This window comes from Molothrus ater, chromosome 25 (genome assembly GCF_012460135.2).
Source record: "Molothrus ater isolate BHLD 08-10-18 breed brown headed cowbird chromosome 25, BPBGC_Mater_1.1, whole genome shotgun sequence".
In the NCBI taxonomy this organism is placed as follows: domain Eukaryota; kingdom Metazoa; phylum Chordata; class Aves; order Passeriformes; family Icteridae; genus Molothrus; species Molothrus ater.
Genome location: NC_050502.2, coordinates 5,850,092 through 5,860,653, shown reverse-complemented (window position 1 = coordinate 5,860,653; position 10,562 = coordinate 5,850,092).

The window sequence follows — 10,562 nt, the reverse complement described above, 5'->3', positions numbered from 1 at the left end:
CGGAGCCCATCGCGGGTCCCCCGGCACTGCCCGGGCAGCGGAGCCACTCCCGCGGGGCTGCTCCGAGCTCCGCGGTGCCCCCGCCCGCCCCTCCCGGCCAGCCCGGCTCAGCTGAGCTCAGCTCAGCTCCGGGAAGGCTCTGACGAAAGCCGTGAGCGCGGTGGGGAGCAGGGCTGGGTGTGGAACGCGCGGGGTGAGCGGTGCCAGGCGCGTCTGGCATCCCAAGGAGCGGCTCCCCGGGAATCCGCTGCCTCAGCCTCTCCTTCTCAGCCTCACTCTGCACTTCCAGGAAAGATCCCCCTCCCTCCAAAGCTGCCAAGCCGCAAAGGAAAAGAAAATACCCAAACCTAAAAGGACAGGAAGGGGAATGTGTCCTCCCAGTCCAAGGAGAGGGCAGCCAGCAGCAGCCGACCTGCACCTTCCTGTTTCCCTTGGTTATCCAGGAAACCGCGATGTTTCCTCTGCTCAAACTTACCAACTCACCCCTTTTATTTATTTCTTTTTAATTTCCACTTTATTTTCCTTTCCTATACAATTTAAGTTCCAATCAGATGTAACAATGAGACACAGAGGTGGTTTCCGAAGGAAGGAATCCAGCACCTTGGATAAGGTTTCCCTGTAAAACACTCCCTTGTAAACACGGTGACAAATTCCATGGAGAGACGTTGGCTGCATTTTCACAGCTCACTGGCCTGAATGGGGACGGTGGCTGCATAAGGCAAAAGGAATCTGTTAACAGGAAGAAAAAAAACACCTTTAAATTCTGGGGAATTGTCCTGTATTAGCTAAGGGCTGTGACTTTGGCACGGAGCAGGAAGATGCTGAAAAGTATTTGGCAAAAGACTCTGCGTGATGCTGAGCCCCCGCAGGGAGTGGCTGCAGTCAGAACCGAGTGAAAATGCCCTTGCTCACAGGCTGAAACCCTGAAAATCCCAGAAAACCCCAGAAAACCCCAGAAAACACCAGAAAACACCAGAAAACACCAGAAAACACCAGAAAACACCAGAAAACAGGCTGTTTTCTGCTTGGGGAGGGAACAGGAGACATCTCTGCCCCCTGGCCGGGCGCAGCCCTGCCCTGTGCACCCACATTCGCTGCCCCGTTTTGCCGCAGGAGCCGCGGGAGCAGCGGCTCCTCCCGGGCGGTGGCTGAGGCCCCGATAGCAGCTCTGTCCCTGCCCGGCCACCGAGGGCCAGCAGCTTTATCTGGCCCTGCCACCCGTCCCCGCAGCGCGGGGATCAGCCCGGCAGCTGCTGGGGTCACACACGGGGAGCAGCGGGAGGCGGCAAAGCCCAACAGCAAAAACAGCGCTGGAGCTGCCCCGGGACTGCCCCGGGAACTCAGCTCCCAACACCTCCTGAGCTGAGCCCGGGTCTGCCTGAGCTGAGCCGGGTCTGCCTGAGCTGAGCCCGGGTCTGCCTGAGCTCAGCCTCAGCTCTGGGCATGCAGGGCTCAGTCCCAGGGTGGCTGAACAGGATTAGGGGAGGTGTAACTCCAGCTGCCTTTTCCAGACTTCCCAGAAACACATTCCTGCTTTCTCCTTTACTACTTTTTTGAAATATGTAACCAAGTTTAACTCGCTATGGATGGCATTTAGAAAATAAATGTTCAGAGTGATAAAGAACTGACTGAGCGTTGAATCTGATCATTGCCAGGATATACCTTAAAGCTGATTTCTTCTTGAAAAAGAGAATAAGATATGATGAGAAAACAGCAGGGAGTTGAATTCACAGAGTACCCTTTATAAGCAGTTACCATTTATTACTAAATAGAAATAAAAACCCAGAAAGGCTTTGGGAGTTTGAGGTCTTTACAGGACAAAATTGGGGTAGGCAGCCAAAAGAACACACATGACTTTTCCAGTCCCTCTGTTGCAGGGTGGCAGCCCTGGGGAGGATATTTAGGAGTTGTATTTCTGTGTCTGTGCTTGGTTGATGTGCTCACAGCACGGACTGAGCTGCCTCCCTCCCTCTGGAAAGCAGAAGTGGCTCCTTTGCGTTATGAGATCAGAGATACCCGGCCCACACGTGGCTTTATCTTCCTGTGGTAGAAATGAAAAGTGCAAGGAACTTTGGGCTGATACACGAAGAAGCTTTTGCTAAAGAAAGGGCTTAAACCACTCAAGATATGAAGATTAAACAGTGTAATATCCCAAGTACCATGGTTTCCTAAAATAAATACAAGAGGACAATACAAACCCTGCAGGACAGGGAAGCCCTTGCTTTGCTTTTCCCTGCTGGCAGCTGGATCCACAGCTGGATCAGCTGCAGCCAGGAATTCCTGGAGAGTTCAGGGAGCATTTCCCTCCCCAGGGAGGCTGGGGCTGTGTTTAGGGTTTGTTGTGGTGTTGCCAGTGAGCAGAAAAACCTGCGGGCCTGGAAACACCGCGTCAGGCTGGGCAGGACACAGCCGGGCTCCGGGGGAATTCTGCAGCAGCCTCTGAAACCCTGGCGGGGTCAGCAGGAATCGCAGCTGGATCGGGATGCTGGGAGGCAACCGCTGAAAGGAAAACTCGGGTGGGAGGAGCAAATATGGAAATCAGCCAATAAATACTTTTAGGAATAATTTTCCATCGATTTCTTGGCATGCTAAAACATCATCATTAAAAAATTACATCTTACAGGTGGGACCGAGCTGATTTAGGTCATCTTTTACCTTAAAGCAAGGAGAAGGAGTCCTAATAAGTGTGACCACTGCATGGGGCACTTTTGGATCAGGTCAGGAATGGTAAAAGATTTTCTGGTTTTGACCCAAAAGACAAAACTCAGGGATGGGCAAACTCAGCTTGACCCTGACACCAGAGGAACAATTTTCACCATCCCTCAGTGGGGTACTGAGATCCTCCCATGTGTGTTGTGTCTTCCCCACTTACAGTGAGACAATTACAGCTCCCAGCACTTCCCACAAAGCCAACATTCTCCCTTTTCATGGGCAAAATTATCCTCTGCAGCGGGTGGGGAATCTGGGGGACCAGGACTTCCACCATGTCCAGCTTCTCCTGGCTGTGCATGAGCTCCCTGTGGGGAACAAGGCTGGCATCAGCACCCGGAGCCCTGGCACTCCCAGGGCTACGTGGTACAAAGTTCTCTCTTGCTTTTCAAAATGCCCAAAAAATGAGTTAAAAAAAAAAAAAGTCTGTAATAACATAAGGGCAAGGAAATAATCAATAAGTTAAAATGTATTTCAGACAAAGCAAAGCTTTTTATGAGAATGGGAGATCAGTGCAGTCAAAGCTGAGCTGTGAACCAGATGCCCAACCAGCAAAAAATGTAAATTATACATTAGAGAAAACTTACAGAAGAGAAGAACATGACAAAAAACCCACTCACTTCCACAAAATGATGGAAATTTGGGCCGTTTTAACTTCTGCAAGCAACCAGGTGCGGGAAGGATCCCCATGTACTTCGGAGGACACATGGATCCTTTGCTGGGCCCAGAATAGGATTTTGGGGATTTGTACAGAGGTAGAACAAATCTGAACTCTGAGGCAGCCCAGTTCCTGCTCACTGAAGAGAAATACGGGAGGGAAAAAAGAAAATTCTGGTTTTTAGGGATGGGGGTAACCAGGAGGTGGCACTGATGTCGCTGTCCCTCCAGACTGACCTGGTTTCCTGAAGAAGGAGGAGGGCTGGGAGGGTTGGATGCTGTTTTGCAGTGCCTTTTTATAGAAGCTGAGCTTCCTCTCCCACAGGAGACCCTTCTTAGAGGGCTGGGCTCCATTTCCATGGGGACCTGAGAAAATGGAATTCATGGGGTCAAATTCACCGGGTGGCCTTTCCTAAAAAAGCGACAAAGGAGGAAAATAAATGGACTTGATTCAACGTCGAGTGATTTCAACTCACTTTTGGGAGGAGCTCTCCTCTCCGTGTCTTTTGCTCCAAGTCTGACAGCCGAGCTTTTCTCTGGGGGACAGAGAGGGAGCATTGCTCAGAGCACTCCTCCTTCCTTCAGAGCCCACCCAGTCCTTGCTCCAGCACTGCCTTTTTCCCCTTTAAAATTTCCTCACCACTTGTGTTTGACCCCTCCTGCTCTTCATACCCACAAAATTTTAAGCTGGTTCATCCTAAATACCAAACTAATACTAAATACTAAGTAATAAATACCACATAATAAATTATAAATACTAAGAAATAAACACAAAATACTAAATATGAAATACTAAATATTAAATAATAAATTTCACCCCAATACTAAACTAATACTAAATACTAAGTAATAAATACTAAATACTAAATAATAAATACTAAGAAATAAATACGAAATACTAAATACTAAATACTAAATAATAAATAATAAATTTCACCCGAATACCAAACTAATACTAAATACTAAGTAATAAGTACCACATAATAAATAATAAATACTAAGAAATAAATAGAAAATAGAAAATACAAAATACAAAATAATTTATCAATAATAAATAATAAATATCAAATAAAAATATAAAATAAAAATAAATAATAAATAATAAATAATAAATAATAAATAATAAATAATAAATAATAAATAACAAATAAATAACAAATAAATAACAAATAACAAATAATTTCAGCCACTGAACTGGGATGAAACCACCTTTGCACTCGGGTGTGGCTCCACTCCAGACCCCGCTGGTTTTGTCCCTGCTCCCACACTGGATGCTCCCATTCCCCACCAGCTGGAAGTTGAGGTCACAGCTGTAGTTCACCGTGGAGTTATAAGCAAAAATCTCAACTCCTTCCCCATCGTGTCTCCCGTGGTTGATTGGAGGAGGTGGGGAGCAGGTAATTACTGCAGGAGAGAAGGGCAATGTGTTTGCTAAAGCTCCGGTTTTAATAAAAAATACAAAAAGTTTGAGTCTGCCCGAGGTTCTTGGGGACAAACTTTGGACAGCGCAGGTGGGTGACAGCACTGGGTGGGTAAAGCACTGCTGTCTGTCCCAGTTCTTCTCTCTGGTTTGCTCCCCAAGTGTTTCTCTTCTCACACTTTCCTCCCTCTCTTCTGCCTCTCTTTATTTGCCACAACAAATAAACAGCAGCTTGCCACACTCAGGATTCCTGGAAATCTCACCCCATCACCTTCAGTCATGACAAAAATGTTGATTTTGTGGGAACAAAGCTGCTGAAACAGCAGCAGAATGGGCATTTCTCAGCTGTGCTTTTGGGGACAGATCAGCCACAGAATATCCACAAAAACAATCCAAAGAGAGCTTTGGACTGGACATGGAGACGCAGGATCTGCTGGAGTGAAGTAAAAAGGTTTAATCTCACAATTGAAGATGAATCTCACATTCACAAGTTGGAAGTTTGCTCCATTCAACATCGTTTCCTTTCAGCTGGCACCAGATGAAATTATTCCCAACTAATTTGTACCTAAAATACACAAGAGAAAATCAGTGTAACTGTCCAAAACCTGGGAATATTTCCCACCCACCTCCAGTACAAGCATGATCAGGAGTGTGGGAGAGGCAGTTTTAAACAAGCAGAGCTGCGGACACTGCTGGTGAACAGAACTCCTGTCAGGATCTGTGTTCATCTATTTTTGGTGGCTCCCTGCTCTGACTCTGCATTTTCCATGGCAGGGAAGGGAGAAATTGGAGCTGAGGCTGGCAGAATGCTCTGGGAATGCCAGACAGGGCTGGGCTGAGCGGAGGGACGGATTCCCACGCGGATTTGCTGAATCAGGGCCTCCAACCCTGCCTGCTCCTGGTTGACAGCAGTGCTGGGATTGACCCTGTCCCCATCCAGGGCCTTTCCCACGCTGCTGTCACCTCGGGGGTGAGGTGACAAGGGAGGAGCCACCTGGGACAGTGGAAGGTGTCCCTGCCATGGCAGGGGATGGCACTGGATGAGTTTTAAGGTCTGTTCCAACCCAATCCAGATTCAGACAGATCCTCCTGTACTCCAGGACCAGTGAGGGGCAGCAGGGATCAATCCATATTTAATTAAAGTGGCTCCTGCACTGGTTTGCTGGAAGCTCAGGGGCAGCTGACACCTTCCCCATTGTGAATCATCCTCCTGTGCAGAAACCCTCAGCATCTGGCCAGGATGGATAATGATAATATCTGACCTAACTCCCATGAGCAACAGGATCCCTCCACCCTGACATGGGTTTCCAAAGCTGAGCTCAGCCCCAGCAGGGTGGGACACACTCTCGTTTTCTCAATTGCATCCCAAGGGAGAGACAAAACCTCTCTGCTACATCTGGAGCTGGGCAGCACCAGCCAGATGATGCCAGCTGCTTCCTGCTGGAGGGAGGAACACTGGCTGGAGTGGCAAGAGATTAAAATTTCAGGGCCTGTCCGCTGCATTTGGGCCCTGATTGAAAGCAGGCAGCAGCCATGAGTCAGCTCCTGACTGTGGAAATTATGCTTCACTGCACTTTTCCAGCTGAACTTTAATGGATTTTAGAAATCCCAATGTAACCCTTTTTGTTCAATATATATGTCAACTCTCTTAAGCTGAATTATTTTAAATAAGGGGTATTGAAGTCTCGAGTTATCAGCTGTGAGTACAACCAACTGCTCCTGTTGGGATGGGCACTCAGAGCTCCTCTGGGTGGCTCTGAGTCCTGGCCCTGGTGCCCTCCCTGCAGCTGTGTGCCCCTCTGGAGCCGTGTGCCAGCACTCACCCATCCTCACAGAGCACTTCCACCCGTGCTCCCAGCTGCAGGTCCCCGAGGGGCCCCGTCCTGCCCCCGGGCAGCGCTCCTGGGGTGCCACAGGACCTCCCTGGGGACACAGAAGAGGCTGAATGGGACACGAGACAGAGGCTCTGGGGAATTCCCAAAGCTTCCAGGGCGTTTTACGCCATGGGCACCACAGCCAGGCTGGCAGGAGCCCAAGGTGGGGATCCCAAAATGCTCCACACCCACAGAGGGGTTTCCATCCCAGTGGATTAGGAACAAGGTACTCGACTGTGAAAAAATATTCCTGTCCCATCACCAGTCTCAATATTCCATGAGTGTCACCCAGAGAATGCTTTGCCTTCATGTTGAAGTTCAGGGCTACAATAGCAAATCGGGATTTGTCCCCTGCCTGTGCCATGTCCCAGTGAAAACATCTTTAGGACCACAAAAAGGTTGGAAAAGACCTCTGAGATCTCTGAGTCCAACCAAACATTCCCTAGCATGAAAATCAAACCAGAGCTGTTTATGCCAGCAGGAAAACCAAAAAGAACATCAACCAAATGACATTCCTTGTCATTCCTATTTAATATTAAACAGATACTTCTGTTCAATCTTAAACAGGAATGACAAGGAATATCCCCCAATTTCATGCTAATGGAGCTGTTGGGATGATAATGACCAGGCTGTGTTTTGGGAGCAGCCAGATCTGCTTTTTTGGGGCGTGGGGCAGCAGAAATACTCACTCCTGCACAGCTCAGCAGGCTGTGACCACGTCAGGTTCTCCAGGCAGGTGCTGGAGGGGGAGCTCTCTGAGGAGTTCTCATAGCCAGGCCGGCAGACGTAGCTCACGTTGGTGCCAACAGGGAAGAAATTCCTCCTCTCATCCTCCTTGGACAGGGCAGCAAACCTCAGCCTGATTGGGGCAGCACAGCTCCCTGGCAGCCAAGGAGAGGCAGCCTGACAGAGCTGCCCACCAGCAGCTGCCCACCAAACACTCCCTGAGACCATGGGAACGCTTCTGGAGAGCTCCTGGTGCTGGGGCCAGGTGAACTCGGGCTCCTTGCCAGGCTGCCAGCCGGCTGCAGGCACCAGAGCAGGGATGGAGGGGGGTCAGGAGCCCGGGGAGGGGCCAGCAGGACATGGGGAGACCATGCATGAGCTGGGGGCACAGAAACCCTCAGCCCCATCCCTGACTGAGCCCTCTGCCACCCCTGCGGCCACCAGGGGCTGTGAGGGACAGCAGGGCAGAGGGTTTGTCCCTTGGGGCAGGGACAGTGCCGCACAGAGGGTTTGTCCCTTGGGGCAGGGACAATGCCGCACAGAGGGTTTGTCCCTTGGGGCAGGGACAGCAGGGCAGAGGGTTTGTCCCTTGGGGCAGGGACAGCAGGGCAGAAGGTTTGTCCCCAGGGCAGGGACAGTGCCAGGACAGAGGGTTTGTCCCCAGGGCAGGGACAGTGCCAGGACAGACTGGGCAGGGACAGCAGGACAGAGGGTTTGTCCCCAGGGCAGGGACAGTGCCAGGACAGACTGGGCAGGGACAGCAGGACAGAGGGTTTGTCCCCAGGGCAGGGACAGTGCCAGGACAGAGGGTTTGTCCCTTGGGGCAGGGACAGTGCCAGGACAGAGGGTTTGTCCCCTGGGCAGGGACAGCAGGACAGAGGGTTTGTCCCCAGGGCAGGGACAGTGCCGCACAGAGGGTTTGTCCCGGGGACAGGGACAGTGCCGCACAGAGGGTTTGTCCCCTGGGCAGGGACAGTGCCGCACAGAGGGTTTGTCCCGGGGACAGGGACAGTGCCGCACAGAGGGTTTGTCCCCAGGGCAGGGACAGTGCCGCACAGAGGGTTTGTCCCGGGGACAGGGAAGGCGGCAGCGCAGCACAGCCAGCAGGAGGGACAGGGATGCTCCCCCGGGGCCGTGTCTCAGATATAAAGGAAGGTATTTACGGCCGCAGGGCTCGGCCAGCCTGGACCAGATGTCGCCGGGCAGGCACTGCACGGTGTCCGGCAGCCCCGGGATCCTGCGGGCTCCCCCCGAGCAGGTGAACGTCACCCTGGATCCCACCGGGAAGCTGCTGGAGCTGCTGGAGGGCCTGGAGTGGTTCATGGCAGGAGGGGGCCCGCAGTCACCTGCGGCAGGAGAGCACCTGCTCAGGTGAGGAGCCCCTTCTCTGGCCCCGTCCCCGCCCCAGGAGGGTGCTGGGATGGCCCAGGGTTCCCCCGAGGGAAGGCAGCAGCCAGGGCTGGGTCCGTGACAGCCCCAGCCCAGCCCCGGAGCAGCCAGGTGGGATCCAGGCAGGTGTCCCTGGTCCTTCCCACGGCCCCGTACTCACCGTGAGCCACAGGAATGCTGAGGAGCCCCAGCACGGCCAGGAGCAGCACGGGGTGGCCAGAGAACACCCCAGAGCTCGGGGGGTCAGGGGGTCCCCCCCATCCTGCTGCTCCAGCCGTCATTGCAGCGAGTGCTGTGCTCCTCCTGGAGCCCTGCTGCCTGCCAGGGCTGGGAGGGGATGCTCTGCAGGCTCCACCAAACCTCTGGAGCTGTGGAAGCCTTCCCAGGACACCCACGGAGCTGAAATCTCCGTCAGGAACACGGAGAGCAGCCAGGGTGGGGAACACTGTCACTCACAGGCTCGGGGAGAGCCTCCTGGTCCTGCTGCCCCAAGCTCCCTACTTGTGTCACTTCAATATTTTCTTCTGAGGCTGGCAGTGAGCACGGACCAACAGAGTTTTTCCAAAACTACTTTCCCAGAGAAGAAAATCCCTGTTTTAGCCCCAGGCTGGATCCAGGGTGGGAAACACCTCCTTAGTTATTTGCTGGCAGGTAACGAACCACAGATGTGCTGTCAGCAGTCAGTGAAGCAAATAAAAGCATTTTCCTTCTCGTTTGCTGTTTTTTCCTTTGATTGCCTGACTCCTGGTAATGAGGAACGGCTGTGAGCAGCCACATCTCATTAACCCTGTGACATGTCCTGTGTGACATCAGCCACGGCAGCGGGTTTGTCCCCTGGGGACAGGGACAGTGCCAGTGCAATACCAGCACCACGGGTACCGGCCCCAAGCCTACACATATTTAATTTTCTGTAAAATATTAAAACACCGTGTCCCAGATTGCAGGGCAAGATGTATTCTATTAGCCATGTTTGGCAGCTGTCTTCTGGTCAGTGGGCAGTTTTCCTTATCTCTTCCACACCCAGTCCTCCCTTCTGGGAGACATCTGCTGATAACAGCTATTGAATGTCACTGCATGGCTGATAAGAGCTACAGCATCGCATTGGGAGGAGCCAAGCATTCCTACTAGAATATAATCTGAGGTTCTGGGCACAGCAAGACAGGCTTTATTTTCCCCACTGGATTCCCAGAGGAAACAGCTGCCTCTTCCACTGGATCTTCAGAGGAAGATCCACCCTTCTACAGCATCCCTGATCCAACAGAGCCACACCCGGCACTGCAGGAGGGCTGCAGCCAGGGCTGCCCGGCCACGACGGACGGATGGACGGACGGACAGATGATGGATGGATGGATGATGGATGGATGGACGGGTGGATGGACGGGTGGATGGATGGATGGATGATGGATGGATGGACGGACGGATGGATGGATGGACGGACGGACACTGCAGCTCCATGCCCTGGATGCAGCTGAGCTGGGCAGTTCTGTGGGCACTGGCTGTGGGCTCCAGGGCTGCGGGCAGGGATGATCTGAGCAGGGTCTGACTGGGGCCACAGAACTGCAGCAGAGCAAGTGTGCCACCTAGTGCCACTGCATCCCAAATCTGCATCCCAGATCCACATCCCAAATCTGCATCCACATCCCAGATCCGCATCCCACACCCATACCCTGGATCTGCATCCCGGATCTGCATCCCCCACCCATACCCTAAATCTGCATCCCACACCATCGACACCTCATTCTGGATACCCCCAACCCCTCTCCCACCCGCCCTTAACAGACCAAGTG